The sequence below is a fragment of the Hemitrygon akajei genome, chromosome 24 (assembly GCF_048418815.1).
Source record: "Hemitrygon akajei chromosome 24, sHemAka1.3, whole genome shotgun sequence".
NCBI classification, from domain to species: Eukaryota; Metazoa; Chordata; class Chondrichthyes; order Myliobatiformes; family Dasyatidae; genus Hemitrygon; species Hemitrygon akajei.
Window position 1 is genome coordinate 7826535 of NC_133147.1, and position 17067 is coordinate 7843601.

The following is a 17067-nucleotide window of genomic DNA, read 5'->3' on the forward strand; positions in this document are numbered from 1 at the left end:
GCTCCTGTACCTCCTCCCTGATGGTAGTAATGAGAAGAGGGGTCTTCAGGCTCCTGTACCTCCTCCCTGATGGTAGTAATGAGAAGAGGGGCCTTCAGGCTCCTGTACCTCCTCCCTGATGGTAGTAATGAGAAGAGGGGTCTTCAGGCTCCTGTACCTTCCTGATGGTAGTAATGAGAAAAGGGCATGTCCTGGTGGTGAGGGTCCTTAAAGATCGATTCCATCTGCTTGAAGCACCACATCTTGAAGATGTCCTCGTGAAGACTCTGGGGTGGGCTGTGCTTGCGATGGAGCTGGCTGAGTCCACAGTGCTCTGCGGCCACCTGCAATCCTGCGCATTGAAGCCCCGGACCAAATAGTGTTGCAACCAATCGGAATGCTGTCCGCTGGCCAGCTTGCTAGTCTTCGGTAACATCCTCAACCCCCTCAGGAAGTATAGCTACTGCTGGGTCTTCTTCATGATTGCACCAACATGTTGGGTCTAGGATCAATCTTCTGAGATGTTCACACCCAGGAGCTTGAAGCTGCTTACCCTTTCCACTGCTGACCCCTCGATGAGGACTGGTGTGTGTTCCCTCAGCTTCCCGTTCCTGAGGTGTAAATGCTCTTAAAGATGTTGACCCGGGTGTTAATCAGAAGCCCATTCCCTCTGTCAGCACGAACAAGTCCTTTCACTCAAAATAAATCTGAGTTTTCCTTTGACCTTGGAGGCACTTTACTGCAACAATCAAGCACTGAGGTGATTATAACACTCTGCTGTTACTATAGGAACGAACAGGAATCTTTTGTCGGGTTCATAAGGTTTCAAACACCATTCTTCTTTATGTGAGCATGAGAGAGTGGTAGGAATGACAGCAAACCAAACCATGATACTGCGGTTCAGAGAGCCATTCAAGAGGGGAAAGAGAAGAGAAATGTAGTTGTAATTGTGGATAGCATTGTCGGGGGAATAGATACAATTCTCTGTCACAAGGACCAAGAGTCCTAAAGGCTGTGTTATCTGCCTGATGCCTGGGTTTGGAACATTTCATCTGACCTGCAGAGGAATTTGGAACAGGAGGGGAAAGATCCAGTTTTTGTGGCCTATGTGGGTAGAATTAACATAGGAAGAATAAGGATAGAGGTTCTGCTGAGGGTATCTGAGCAGCTAGGGGCTAAAATAAATCACAGAACCAAAAAGTAATAACCTCTGGATTCTTACCTGAGCCACATGCAAATTGGCAAAGGTTAATAAGATCAGATAACTAAATGCATGGCTCAAAGATTGGTGTGGCAGAAGTGGGTTTGATTTCGAGTGATATTGGCACCAGTGTTGGGGAAGACTCCTTACACCAACATGCAGGTCACCCTTGGGCAAGGTGTAGCATCTGCTTAAACCCCCTTCCCCTGCTCAGGGTCACGTGAAGCCACAGGAGCAGGTGGTGGATGGTCGTATGAGCCCCTGGTTTAACGACCACTGACGCCAGGCAGACAATCTCTGAAGAGTATTGATAATGGCTGGGGTGATCCATCCTGTAAAGACTGCCCAGAAGCAGGCAATGGCAAATGAATTCTTCTGAAAAATTTGCCAATAACAATTACAGTCATCGAAAGACCATGACCATCCAGCATGGCATGTAACGAATCAATGAAGGAATAGGAGAAGGAAGGAGCTGGTTCCACCTGAAATAGACTGGGACCAGGGTCCTGGTGAACCTCATATCTACAGGTGTGGAGAGGGCTTTAAACTAAATAGTTGGTTAGGGGGTGTGTGTTGGGTCAACAGCTTGGAAAAGTATGGAAAAAGTAAAAGGGAAGGAGAGTGAAGGAGAGTTACATAAGTTTAAAGTTCAAAATCAGTTCAAAGAAAATTTAATTATCAAAGTACATTTATGTCACCACATACAATCCCGAGATTCATTTTCCTGTGGGCATACTCAATAAATCTATAGAATAGTAACTATAACAGGATCAATGAGAGACCAACCAGAGTGCAGAAGACAACAAACTGTGCAAATGCAAATATAAATAAATAGCAATAAATAACCAGAACATGAGATAATGAGATAAAGTGTCCTTAAAGTGGGATCATTGGTTGTGGGAACATCTCAATAGATGAGTGTAGTTATCCTTTTTTGTTCAAGAGCCTGATAGTTGAGGGGTAGTAACTGTTCTTGAGCATGGCGGTGTGAGTCCTGATACTCCTATACCTTCTACCTGATGGCGGCAATGAGAAGAAAACATGGCCTGGGTGGTGAGTGTCTCTGATGATGGATGCTGCTTTCCTATTACACGTTTCATGTAGATGTGCTCAGTGGTTGGGAGGGCTTTACCCGTGATGGACTGGGCTGTATCCAGTATTCCAGTGTCTGGAATAAAGAATGAGACAGAAATTTAGAAAGGGTTAACAATTTAACTTCAGAGGTAAAATCAAACAGGGTGATGAATACAAGACCGAAAGTGTTATACTTGAATGTACGCAGTATATAGAGTAAGGTAGATGATCTTGTAGCGCAGTTAGAGATTGGCAGGTGTAACATTGTGGGCATCGTTGAGTCGTGGCTGAAATAAAATCACATCTGGGAGCTTAACATCGGGGATACACATTATATCAAAAAGAAAGACGGTTAGCAGAGGGGGTGGGGTGGCCCTGTTGGCTCTGTTGTCGGACAGCAAGATGTCAAATCCTTTTGGTTAGAGTTAAGAAACTTCAAGGTCCAAAGTTCCTGATGGGAACTCTGGTCCTACAAGCCTCCAAACGGTAGCAAGGAAGTGGGTACAAACTATAAAGAAACGGTATATAAAAAGGGCAATGGATGTTTTCAATATACTTAGATCGACGAGTGAGCTTAAGGTAGAGGAACCCTAAGGATGCAGAGATTGTTATATGATAGAATTCACCCTGCTGTTTGAGAGGAAGAAGCCAAAATCAGATGTATCAGCATTACAGTGCAGTATCGAGAGCTACAGAGGCATGAGAGAAGAAGTGGTCAAAGTTGATTGAAAGGGGACATTAGCATGGGTGATGGCAGAACAACAATGAAAGCAAATCGGATGGTTCAGGATAGATACATCCCAAAGAAGAAGTATTTTGAAGGAAGGTTGAGACAATCGTGGCTGACAAAGGAAGTCAAAGATAGCATAAATGCAGAAGAGAGGGTATATAACAGAGGAAATATTAATGGGAAGTTAGAAGATTGGGAAGCTTCTAAAAACTAACAGAAGGTAACTAAAAAAGGATAAAGAGAAAAAAAGATGAAATATGAAATTAAACTAGCCAATAATATCAAAGAGGATAGCAAAAGGTTTTCTCAGCTATATAAAGAATAAAGGAGAGGAAGGAGTGGACATTGGAACTCTGGAAAATGATACTGTAGTAATTGGGTCAAAGAAATGCCGGACAAACTGAATATTTAGCGGTTAGCGTAATGCTGTTACAGTACCCGTGATCAAGTTCAATTCCCACCGCTGTCTGTGAGGTGTTTGTGCCCTCTCCCTGTGACTGCGTTGGTTTCCTTTGGGTGCTCCTGTTTTCTCCCACATTCCAAAGACATAGGGTTAGTAGGTTAACTGGTCACGTGGGTATAATTTGGAGGTGCAGGCTCATTAGGCCAGAAGAGATATTAGAGATACTGTGCTGTATCTCTAATTAAAAAAATAATAAATATTCTGCATCAGTCTTGTGAAGGCATTAATAACGATCTTTCAAGAACATTAGATTCTGGAATGGCTAATGTCATTCTGTTCTTTAAGAAGGGTGAGAAGCAGAAGACAGGGAACTGGAGGCCAGTGGTTGGCACGATGTCCGTTATTAAGGATGAGGTTTCACGGTACTTGGAGACACACAATAAAATGGGCCAAAGTCAGCATTTCCTTAAGAGGAAACCTTGCCTGATGAGGTTTATGAGAATGATCCTGGGAATGAAAAGTTTAGTGCATGAGGAGCATTTGCTACCTCGAGACCTGCACTCCCATACCCCCAGTTCATTTATTTTGTCTCTATTTTTTATTACTTGCATGAACTGTCCTCTTTCGCACCTGGGATGTTTGTTGGTCTTTCTTTTTGTGGATTCTATTGTGTTGCTTTGTTGGTACTTGTGAAAAAATAAATATCAAGGTTTGTATGGTTTATACATACATTAATAGTAAATTTACTTTGAACTTTGTACTTACTGGAGTTTAGAAAAATAATTGGGACTCTCATTAAAACCGGCTGAGTTAGAGTGAGCATGGGCAGTAGTGAACAATAGTGGGGAGCCTAAAGCCAGAGGACAGAGCCTCAGAATAGAGGGACGTCCCTTTAGAACTATGATGAGGAGGAATCTATTTAGCCAGAAAGTGGTGAGTCTTGTCACAGGCTGCTGTGGAGGCCGAGGACATTAGTATATTTAAAGCAGAGGTTGATAGGTTCTTGATTAGTCAGGGTGTCATAGGACAACGGGAAAAGACAGGAGAATGGGGTTGAGAGGGATAATACATTGGCCATGTTGGAAAGGCAGAGCAGACTTGATGGGCCAAATGGCCTAAATTCTGCTCCTAAGTCTTATGACACATTTAAATAAACGTCTCATCTCCATGGACCACCTTCATAAACATGAAGAGAAAATCTGCAGATGCTGGAAATCAAAGCAAGGCACTAAAATACTGGAGGAACTCAGCAGGCCAGTCAGCAGTTCATGGTAAAGAGTAAATAAACAGTCGACATTTAGGGCCAATACCTGATCTCGGCTCAAAAATGTCGACTGTTTTTACTCCATAACATCTTGTGCGAGCTGTAGTTTTGTAGAAGACAGCTGCGGGACTTCAGCAGAAAATGTCAAGGCCCCAGTGAGATTTGAACTCACGACCCCTGGTTTACAAGACCAGTGCTCTAACCCCTGAGCTATGGAGCCTCCTTTAGTAAATGAAGTCAGTCCTGCAACTGATGACCAGCTAACTTATTGTGTGGCTGAGCAGAGCAAGCAGAATCACTGAATAGGGGGAAAATTCTGGGGGATTCTATTATTAATTTCCCAGCCCCTGCAGGCTAGTGATGCCATACAGAGTGGGACACACAAATGAGCACCGTGTGCTGAACTGTAGCCGGGTTGTGCAGACAATTCTGTCATAAAGCAGGAGAAGCCAGGACCAGGAAAACTGGACTGAAATTATTTCTGGAATTAAAGATTTCACCTTTTACATGAAACAGCTGTTACCGTCTCGCCGGCTTCCCTCCGGCTCTGGAGGGTGTACAATTATTAAATTACTGGTTGTTGAACTCTGTCCTTTACAGAGAGTGTGAACTCTCTTCATACAAGCTGAAAGCCTTCTTGCTCTTAGCTATAGCCCGCCCATGCCCAACTGTTCCCGGGTTTGGAATGTCCAGCCTGGGGCTGCCTTCACCGCTGCTCCGCAGCCCTGGAGAACCACCGACACGACCCTTGGTCGGGTAGACAAGCCTCCGTTCAGAGGAAGAAGTACGCGTCGCAGTGTGAACATTTTGCACAATCGTACGAACACCAACAAATGTAAATTAATTTAAGCAAACTGTTACTTAGAAGTAGGTTAACACACAGAAAATGCCAGAGGAATTCAGCAGATCAGGCAGCATCAGTCCTGATCAGGGATTCCCAACCATTTTTATTAAATCCCATGGACCCCTCCATTTACCTAGAGTTCCATGGACTCCAGGTCGGGAAACCCTGTTCCTGAAGAAGGCTCTCGGCCCGGAACGCCAACTGCTTATTCCTCTCCATAGATGCTGTCTGACCCGCCAAGTTCCTCCAGCATCTAGTATGTGTTTCTCTGGATTTCCAGCTCCTACAGAATCTCTTGTGTTCTTAAAATCAGGATAGCAGGAGAGAGACCGTCTCCTGTGTGTCCGGGAATGAGAATCACATATTCACCACTGACTTATGTCGTTAAATGTGTTGTTTTGTTGCAGCAGTACATTGCAGTGCATAAAATATACTGTAAATTACAATAATTATATTAAATATAATGTTGCACTGCATTATAATGTAATTATATATCATTATATTAATATAATTAAACATAGCCATAATTTAATTATTTTAATTATAATATAATTAATATAATCATATAATAAAATTAAAATATGTTTCAGGAACAGCTTCTTCCCCTCTGCCATCAGATTTCTGTAGAATTCATTGCCACAGGCAGCAGTGGAGGCCAAGTCATTGGATATATTTAAGGCAGAGGTTGACAGCTTCTTGATCAGTTGGAGGATGCAGGGATATGGGGAGAAGGCAGGAGAATAAGAATAAGGGGTAGGCCATTTAGAACGGAGTTCAGGAGAAAACTTTTTTCACCCAGAGAGTTGTGGAGCTATGGAATGCTCTGCCTCAGAAGGCAGTGCGGGCCAATTCTCTGGATGCTTTCAAGATAGAGTTAGATAGAGCTCTTAAAGATAGCGGAGTCAAGGGGTATGGGGAGAAGGCAAGAACGGGGCACTGACTGTGGATGATCAGCCATAATCACATTGAATGGCGGTGCTGGCTCGAAGGGCTGAATTGCCTACTCCTGCACCTATTGTCTAATGAGACTGGGATTGAGAGGGTTTGGGTCAGCCATAATGAAATGGTGGAATAGACTAGATGGGCCAAATGGCCTGATTCTGCTCCTGTATCTTATGAACCCTTGAACACTACCTCACTACTTTTCTCTCTTTTTGCACTTCTTGCAAACACATTTCTTTCTTATAGTAATTTCTACTTTCTGTTATTATGTATTGCTACCGCAGAACAAATTTCACATGTAAGTGATAGTAAACCTGATTACGAATTATATTTATATAAATATAAATGTGCAATGCAAAAAGAGAAAAATAGAATCAGAATTAGGTTTAATTTCACCGGTATAAGTCGTGAAATTTGTTGCATTTGCAATGTGCAGAGTTGTACAGGAACCGGAAGAGAGCCGGGAGCTGAGCTGCAATCTCCATGACGACCCCCGTTTTCATATTTCATCTTGTGCCTCATTTAAACGAATTCTGATCCAAAACTGCGGGAGTTCGCGGGATTTTATTAGAGAACTCGCAGTTTAAATTCACCGGGAGTAGAGTTAGATTTTACACTATCTTCCTTTGAAGTGCCTGCTCTGAAATCTCAACCCGATACCAACAGACGTTCCTGTGCGGAATCTGTGATCTTCAGGAATCCGATGCGGCTTTGATGTTTGCGCCAGAATGGGATCGTTCGGGCTTGAAGAGCCGGTGCGGAGGCTGCACACTCACCGTGGGTGGGCACCGCTGTTGAGCCAGGCTGGGGACCAAGACAGACCAGGGGCAGGGTGGGGCAGGGTCAGGCAGGGGCAGCGCTGTGGACTGGGGATGGAGGTCGGAGTCAGGCTGGGAAGGAACTATGGACTGAGGTCGGAGTCAGGCCAGGGTCTGCAACGGCCCCCGTCATCGTGCCCAGCAATAAACTCTGCAATTATACAGCGCAGATCCACCCGGCTTCTCTGGTACACAAATGTACATAAATCTGCAAATGAGGCAAATGCATCGATTTGCATAATCCGCACTCTGCCTGGGAAGAGATAAATAACGTCTCGTTTGCAGATCTGCATATGTGTAAGTTTGCAAAACAAAAATTAATTTATCTCCACCACCAGAAACACTGCTGTTCGTAAAAGGACGCTCTGCAAAGCAGTTTCAGGGATCATCTCAGCGGCTCAATGGGGGAATGGAACTTCCTTAATTTTCCTCATATTCTCGTGGCCGCATGCTTTGCCTGAGATAAATCGTTTGATCTCAGTGACGGCAATGTCTCAGCGCCTCCCGGCTACAGAGCGGATATTCATTCAGTCAGCTTTCCCGCCGGTCACCCACGGCCACCCCTCTGTAAAACCACAAACGCGAGAAAATCTGCAGATGCTGGAAATCCAGAGCAACACAGATAAAATGCTGGAGGAACTCAGCAGGCCAGGCCGCTCTATGTAAATGAATAAACAGTCGATGTTTCGAGCCGAGACCCTTCTTCAGCCCTGGAAACGAACAGAAGTCACACTCTGTAAAAGCTGAGCGCAGAAAGCTAGCACTTTCTACTTCCAAATACCAACGCAAATTAAATAAAAGTCCCCGTGAAACCATTTCTGTATACGTATTCAAATAACTTTCTGGTGATGAAGCACCGTTTCCACCGTAAACCCAATGAATTCTCACACGGACATTGAAACAATGCCTCTGTTGTCAATGACCAACACAATCTGATGATATGCTGGGAGCAGCTGACACAGCATGCTCACAACATACTTCCCCTAATTAAGATATAGGAGCAGAATCAGGCCATTTGACCTATTGAATCCATTTCCCTCTTGGACCCAGTCTCCTGCCTTGACCCAGTCTCCTGCCTTCTCCCTGTATCACTGACCAGTGAAGAAACTATCAACCTCTGCCTTAAGTAACATAAAGACTTGGTCTCCACAGTTGCTTGTGGCAAAGATTTCCACAGATTCACCACTCCACTCCTCACCTCCGTTCCAAAAGGGCACGCCTCTGCTCTGAGGCAGCGACTCTCCCGCCATTGGAAACATCCTCACCCCATCCACTCGATCGAGGCCTCGTGAAATTTAAGGATCAGCTTTATTTGTCACGTATACACAAACAAACAGCGTCCTTTGCGTCAACGACCAACAGTGCAAGGATATGATGGGGCAGCCCACAATTTACTAACCCTTAACCCGTACGTCTTTGGAATGTGGGGGGGGGGGGGAACCGGGGCACCCGGAGGTAACCCACGCGGTTTCAGGGCGAACACACAAACTCCTTGGCCAGAATTGAACCCCCGACGCTGATGCTGTGGGGGTGTGGTGCTCAAAGCCACGCTACCACGCCGTGGTATATCTATCCGGGCACAATCAAAATCAAAAGGGGTGACCTCATTGAATGGTGAAAGGCCTCGATAGAGTGGGTATGAAGAGGAAATTTCCTATGATGGGGGAGTCTAAGATCAGAGGGCACCGCCTCAGAGTAGAGGGGTGTCCATTTAGAATGGAGATGAGGAATTCCTTTAGCCAGAGGGTGGTGAATCTGTGGAAATCGTTGCCATGGACGACTTTGGAGGCCAAGCGATTTAAGGCAGAGGTTGATAGATTCTTGATTAGTCAGAGCATGAAGGGTTACAGGGAGAAGGCAGGAGATTGGGGCTGAGAGGGAAATGGATCAGCCATGATGAAATGGCAGAGCAGACTCGATGGGCCAAGTGGCCTAATTCTGCTCCGGTACCTTATGGTCTGATGGTCATAAAGAGTCATGTTCCAGAACACACAATAGGCGTTAAGAACACAGCGTAGGCTTTTCGGCCCACAATGTCGCGTCGGCCTTTTGACTTACCCGTAAAATCAATCCAACCCTCCAAAAATCTTTCAAGGTTGAAGAATTTGCATAACTAAGAGTGTCTTAAATGCTCCAACTATATTCTGCCTCTACCACCGCCTGTTCAACGCACCCACCACTGTCTGTGTAAAAACCTGCCTCTGTCGCTCCCCCACCCCCATATTTTCCTCCAAACACCTTAAAATTTTACATGGGGAAAATGCACAAATAACTTGTAACACTGCATTTTTGGATCTACACAAAGTGCTGAGGGAACCCAGGGTGTCTTGACTTGCTGAGTTCCTCCAGCATTTCGTGCGTGTTGCTCAGATTTCCAGCCCCTGCGAGTCTATTGTGTTTATTCTTAGATCGACGGTAAATGGTTTATCCTCGGCGCTAGGAGCCAGTCAGTCAGTCCATAGAAACCTCGCTGTGGACGTTTCCTCGGGAGCTGGCGTCAAGGTCTGGGGCACAGACATGGATTCAGTTCTCCAGGTCGTGTGTATGACCCACGCTGAAGAGTACAGCGTCGCTTTTCTTCTACCCATTTTTAATTAAAAACCAGAAATACAGAATAAATTTCCGTCAGAGCTGGCGAACAAGGCTATCGGCTTGCATACAGCGCTCAGCAACTTACAAAGCTCTCAGTGACAGGGGAGTGTGCAGTCCCAGCGCTGAATGTTCGCGCTCACATAAGGAAGATGCACCGTGCATGGTAATTTAATCTGGGCAACTCTTCCCCCTTGATTCCTTCTGTTATATTTGCTATCAATAGATTCATTTGGGTATCCTGTGTTTATGTTAATTACCACAAATCTTTCAAAAGAATACTATGCAATTCTTCCCATCATTTCCAATCAGAGTAAAAATATTCCGTGCACTTGGGCACATTAGCATAATATATTCGTTCAAGTGTCTTGATGAGAGTACTAAACTGGAGGCTGGGAGCTGCGGGTCAGTGCAGAGGAGCCGGCTTGCCCAACCAGACAGCAAAGCTACTGACGTCAATGTTTAGTTCTCCACAAGAACACAATTAACCCTATACTCACTCAGAGAGAGTTTGCTACTGATTTTCGAGTGGGGGGGGGGGGGGGATCTCGAAATAAAAGCGACCTCGCAGACTGCAAAATGGAGGTGGTGGGAGAGAGAGTGAGAGAGATGTCGAATTGATGGGATGAACAGTGTTTTTGATAGGTTCCAGATCATGGGCATAGCGGATGGAGGGGGGAGTGCTTTCTGCTGGAACAAGTGGGGAAAGAGCAGAGAGTTGATATTTTGCTGTGGCTTCTGCATGGGGGAGGGGGTTTGGGGTTCTAATTCTCTTCAGTCATTCATTCTTTGGGGTTTGTTTCTCTCTGTTTTGTGGGTGTCTGTGAAGAGTAAGAATTTCAGGTTGTATACTGTATACATTCTCTGATATTCAATTGACCCATACAACCACTCTGCTCAGTGAACCAGAATTTCACCAGAACATTGCAGTCAGTCATGGAGAAATAGTATCAGGGCAACTGGAATCCATCAGCGCTGGCTGATTGTTGGTGGACACTTAAGCGAGAAGCCTCAGACACTGAGTACAAATGAAAATCATCAACAAAACATTTTTAGCTGAGTTGAACTATTGCAAAGCATCAGCACTGTTACGCAATTAAATGCATATATTCAATAAAAGTTAATTTCTTGTTTCTCCAAATTCCTACCTGACCCAAGTAGTCTGAAATTCTATTTGTGTTCAACTTCATGAACTAAAAGAATTCAGAGGAAGCAACACTTTCGAAAAAATTGCCATCCAGTGATTTGGACATGAAATAAGTGATTTGAAGGTGAATGTAAAGTTATAACAATACATAGGCTTCAGGAAGGAAAGTTCAGGGAACACACACCAGTCCTCAACATGGGACCAGCAACGGAAAGGGGGAGCATTTTCAAGCTCCTGGGTGTCAACATCTCTGAGGATCTATCCTGGGACCAACATGTCGATGCAGTTCCAAAGAAGGCACGACAGTGGCTGTATTTCACTAGGAGAGTGAGAAGTTTCTACTCTTATAAATTTCTACAAGTGTACCATGGAGAACATGCTCACTGACTGTATCACTGTCTGATATGGAGGGGCCACTGCACAGGATCAGAAAAAGCTGCAGAAAGTTGTAAACACAGCCAGCTTCATCATGGGCACTAGCCTCCTCAACATCCAGGACATACAGTGCCTATAAAATGTATTCACCCCACTTCTTATGAGCAGGCCAGGAACTGGGGTTGAGGAGGAGATAGAAAAAAGGATCAGCCATGATTGAATGGCGGAGCAGACTCGATTGGCCAGATGGCCTAATTCTGATCCTGTGTCTTATGGTCTTCACAAACAAGAGAACATCTGCAGATGCTGGAAATCCAAATAATACACAAAATGCTGGAGGAACTCAGCGGGCCAGGCAGCATCGATGGAAAAGAGTACAGTTGACATTTTGGGGCAGGACCCTTCAGCAACCTCCTCCCCCAGAAGTTTTCATGTGTTATTGTTTTACAACATTGAACCACAGTGAATTTAATTTGTTTTTTTTAGACTGAGCAACAGAAAAAGTCTCTTTTGTGTCAAAGTGAAAACAGATCACTACAGAGTGATCTAAATTAATTACAAATATAAAACGCAAAATAATTGAATGCATAAGTATTCACCCCTTTAATATGACACCTATGGGCTGTCAACATTTCTGGAACAGCTCCTTCTGCTCCCCCATCAGATTTCTGAATGGTCCATGAACACTACTTCACTATCTTGCTCTCTTTTCGCATTACTTATTTAGTTTTTATATGCTTCTTATTAGGCAGAAGATACAAAAGCATGAAGGCAGATACCATCAGGCTCAAGGACAGCTTCAATCCCCGTTATAAGAGTATTAAATGTTTCTCTAATACTCTCGAGGGTGATGGGGCGGAGATATGTCTCCACTGAAGGAGATGTAAGGCATTCCTTCCCTCTGCTAGCCTTGGACAAGGTGCAGCACCTGTTTAGCCCCCCCCCCCCCCCCACACCCCAATCAGGGCCATGTGAAGTCATGGGAGCAGGTGGTGGATGGTTGGTATGAGCAGCCAGTGCACATCACAAGTCCTGGTTTTGCGACCACTGACACCAGGCAGACAATCTCTGAAGAGTATTGATAAAGGCTGGGGTCACCCATCTTGTAAAGACACTGCCCAGAAGGAGGCAATGGCAAACCACTTCTGTAGAAAAATTTACCAAGAACAATCATGGTCATGGAAAGACAATGATTGGCTAGGTCATACGACATGGAACATAATGATGATGTCATATGACACGGCACATAATGATGATGTCATATGACATGGCACATAATGAATGAATGAAAGTATTTGTGATCTCACAAACTACCTCATTATGATCTTGCACCTTATTGTCTGCCTGCACTGCACTTTCTCTGTAACTGTAGCACTTTATTCTGCATTCTGCTATTGTTTTACCCTGTTCTACCTCAATGCACTGTGTAATTCTATAGATGTACCATGGAGAACATTCAGACTGACTGAATCACCATCTAGTATGGGGTGGGCGGTAGGGGGGTTGGTGTTGCTACTACACAGGATTGAAATAAGCTGGAGAGAGTTCTAAACTCAGTCAGCTCCATCATGGAGACTAGTTTCCACTGTATCCGGGGCATCTTCAAGGAGAGATTTCATCATTAACGCCCCTTATCACCCAGGACATGCCCTCTTCTCATTGTAACCATCATGAAGGAGGTACAGGAGCCTAAAGACACTCACCTAATGATTCAGGAACAGCTTTCTTCCCTCTACCATCCGATTTCTAAATGGACTTTGAACCCATGAACACTACCTCATTACATTTTCTTTACATTTCTGTTTTTGCACCACTTATTTTAATTTAACTATTTAATACACATATACAGTTTACACTTACTGTAATTAATTTTTTCTATATTATTATGTATTACGTGGTACTGCTGCCACAAAGTTGACAAATTTCACAACATTTGCTGGTGATATTAAACCTGATTCTGAAAAATGATTTGATCTGTATGAACAGCATGCAAGACGAGCTTTTCACTCTATCTGGATACACGTGACAATAATAGACCAATTCTAATTCCTCCTGAAATTCCCTGGAGCTGAGCTTGAACGACCAGTTTGTTGGCAACAGATTTCTGTTCCTTAAAGGCACGGCTCACTTTGTAGGCACAGGGCTGTTTTTATATATTTTACAGCCAAAAATTGAAGTAGATTATGACATTAGCAGGGCTTAAATCTAATTTTAACCACTCTGTTCCCTTCCCACAGTGGTGAGCGGCGGCTTCCCTGTTAGCGTTGATTGCTGTGGGAACTCTGCGATGCCATTAAAGCAATCACCGTCTGTGAGTGCGCAGTCGACACTGAGGCCGGGGCTATCCTTGGGGAGCCATTCGCTATCGTGTTTCAATGCCTCATCCATCATGACGGCGCACTCCCAGTGTTGTGCCATCTTCCAGCAGAGGAAGAATGGCAAATCAAATCCCCAGGGAAAATCAGAGGGAAAACATTGGGAAAACGTTGCACCTTGGAAGGTCAAATGTGAAGAGACAGCGCACTGTTAAGGGCAGTATTGATGAGCAGAGGGATCTTGGGGTCCAAGTTCATAGATCACTGAAAGTAGCTACACAGGTTGGTAGGGAAGTTAACAAGGCATGTGGCATGCTTGCCTTTATTAGTCGAGGAACTGAGTTCAAAAGTCAGGAAGTTATGTTGCAGCTTTATAAACCTCTGGTAAGGCTGTACCTGGAGTATTGCATACAGTTCTGGTCTCCACTGTATAGGAAGGATGTCGAGGCTTTGGAGAGGGTGCTGAAGAGGTTTATCAGGATGCTGCCTGGTTTAGAGGGCATGTGCCGTCACGAGAGGTTGAACAAACTTGGCGTACAAACAAGCTGGATGAACTCAGCAGGTCGGGCAGCATCCGTTGAAGGGTCTCGGCCCGAAACGTTGACTGCTCATTTCAACGGATGCTGCCCGACCTGCTGAGTTCACCCAGCTTGTTTGTACGTCTTGATTTGACCACAGCATCTGCAGTGTACTTTGTGTGAACAAACTTGAGTTGTTTTCTCTGGACTGGCAGAGCTGAGGGGAGATCTGATCGAGGTTTATAAGATATGAGAGGCAGAGATAGAGTCAACAGTCAGTATCTTTTTCCCAGGATGAAATACCTAAATCCAGAGAGCATGCATTGAAGGTGAGAGGAGTTATTTCAAAGGAGATGTGAGAGGCTATTTTTTTTCAAGAGAGTGATGGGTGCCTGGAACGCACTGCCTGGGGTGGGGGTAGAGGCAGATACATCAGGGATTCCTAAGAGATGTTTGGATAGGCTCATGATTGTGAGGAAAATGGAAGGATGTGGACATCGTGCAGGCAGAAGGGATTAGTTCAGTTGGCCATTTGATCACTAATTTAATTGGTTCGACACAACATTGTGGGCCGAAGGGCCTGTTCCTGTGCTGTACTGGTTTATGTTCTATATTCTAGGCTCTTTTGAAAGTTCCGGAATTATCCAGAGATGGACTAAAGTGCTGATCTTTAATGAGCTGCAAAAATTAAAATGGAATAATAATAAATTCCAAATTAATTATAAGAGACATGAACAAATATTTTTTTTAAAAGCCCGATTCTTCAGAATGAGCAGCTCATTTTCAAAGAGGAACCCGTCTGCAGTTACTTCAGCAGATTTAATCAAACACAGTTTGAATGATCTGCAATAACGATGATTACACGCAGTAAGATGGTGATTTCATGAACTATTGGACCAGCACATTATGTTTACATCAATGTGCTCTCTGTAGAATGTTACTTGTACCTCTTGTGAAATTTTCATTTCAACTTCAAAACGAAACAAAATGCAAAACTGAATCGGAATGATAATTTGCCACCTGCTGTGAGAATAATGTACAGACTTACTGCTTTTAATATTAATATATGTATTTATCTACGGGTGTCAGGGTGGAGAAACGTCTCTACCAAAGGAGATGTTAGGTGCTCCTTCCCTCCGCTAGCCTGCAGGTCACCCTTGGGCAAGGTGTAGCACCTCCTTAGCCCCTGATCAGGGTCAGGTGAAGCCATGGGAGCAGGTGGTGGATGGTCGTATGAGCAGCTGGTGCACATCACAAGTCCTGGCTATGCGACCACTGACACCAGGCAGACAATCTCTGAAGAGTATTGATAATGACTGGGGTCACCCATCTTGTAAAGACACTGCCCAGAAGAAGGCAATGGCAAACCACTTCTGTGGAAAAATTTGCCAAGAACAATCATGGTCATGGAAAGATCATGATCATCTACATCATATGACAAGGCAAATAACAAATGAATGAACGATAGATGGGAAGTGTCGATAATCAGAGGTCACAGTTGTGGAGCAGACGATTTCATGTGGATTTGAGGAAGGTGTTTGCCCATCCCAAGAATGGTCAAAATCTACTTTTGATTATCCCTCCCCCTCCCCCAACAGGTTTTAAGAATTTACAAACACGAGAAAACATGCAGATGCTGGAAATCCAGAGTAACACACACAAAATGCTAGAGGAACTCAGCAGGCCAGGCAATATCTGTGGAAAAGAGTAAACAGTCGACATTTCGGGCCGATACCCTTCATTGGGACTGGCGCAGGCTGTCAGCCTGAAACGTCTACTGTTTACCCTTTTCCATAGATGCTGTCTGGCCTCCTCGGTTCCTCCAGCACTTTGTGTGTTTCATTTAAGAATTTGCAAATCTTTCAGCCTCTGGTTAATTTAAACCGAGTAACAAGTTCTGTGGCTCAGTGTTGATAAGTCACTGCAGGGCAGTTAAATGCACAATTCATCTCCACCTGAAAATGTGGTTTAAAATCTCAACCCACTGGGTGGCACAAGGGAGAAAGAAAGTTAAATTGGAAGTATTTTTCTCACTCAGCCTCTTCCACCTTTAATAGGGGAGCAACTGAAGGGTAATCAATCGTGTTGTCATTTTAATTATTTTTAATTCTGCTTTTTTTTTTAGCCTGATTCCACTTGATCCACAAGTGGAATTGATCCACAAAGTTCAATTTGAAAAATCTTGATCCAACCCAGGGCGCTGCAGGAATAAATTATTTATTCCTCACATCAATTCGAAGCACATTTTCAAACGAACAGTATAATTAAAGAACCAGACAGTGACAAGTTACCGAGAGGCAGCGGCATCAGAAGAAAGTGATCAAAGAACACTATCATCTAATTTCACAATCAAACCAACTTGAAACTGGATCTGATTTTTAGACCATAAGATGTAGGAGCAGAATTAGGCCATTCTGCCCATTGAGTCTGGTCTGCCATTCGATCATGACTGATTTATTTTCCCTCTCAACCCCATTCTCTTGCCTTCTCCCCATGACCTTTCATGCCCTGACTAATCAAGAACATATTAATTTCTGCTTTAAATATACCCAATGACCTGGCCTCACAGCTGCCTGTGGCAAAGAATTCCATAGATTCACCAGCCTCTGGCTAAAGAAATTTCTCCTCATCTCTGTTCTAAAGGGATGTCTTTCTATTCCGAGGCGGTGCCCTCTGTTCCTAGACTCCCACTATAGGAAATCTGCTCTCCATGCCAACTCTGTCTGGGCCTTTCAATATTCAGTTGATTTTAATTAACCCCAGCCTCCCTTGTTCTTCTAAACTCCAGCAACTACAGTCCCACAGCCATCAAACACTCCTCATACATTAACACTTTCATTTCTGGAATCATTCCTGTGAACCTCCTCT

The 17067-nt window shown here is 44.2% G+C and overlaps 1 non-coding gene across 1 annotated transcript; it reads right to left on the minus strand.

Annotated features, from left to right (window-relative positions):
- Positions 1 to 4798: 4798 nt before the first annotated feature.
- On the minus strand, positions 4799 to 4871 carry trnat-ugu (transfer RNA threonine (anticodon UGU)). The gene has a single exon. It is a non-coding gene; the product is annotated as a tRNA-Thr (tRNA).
- Between the last annotated feature and the right edge of the window lie 12196 nt (positions 4872 to 17067).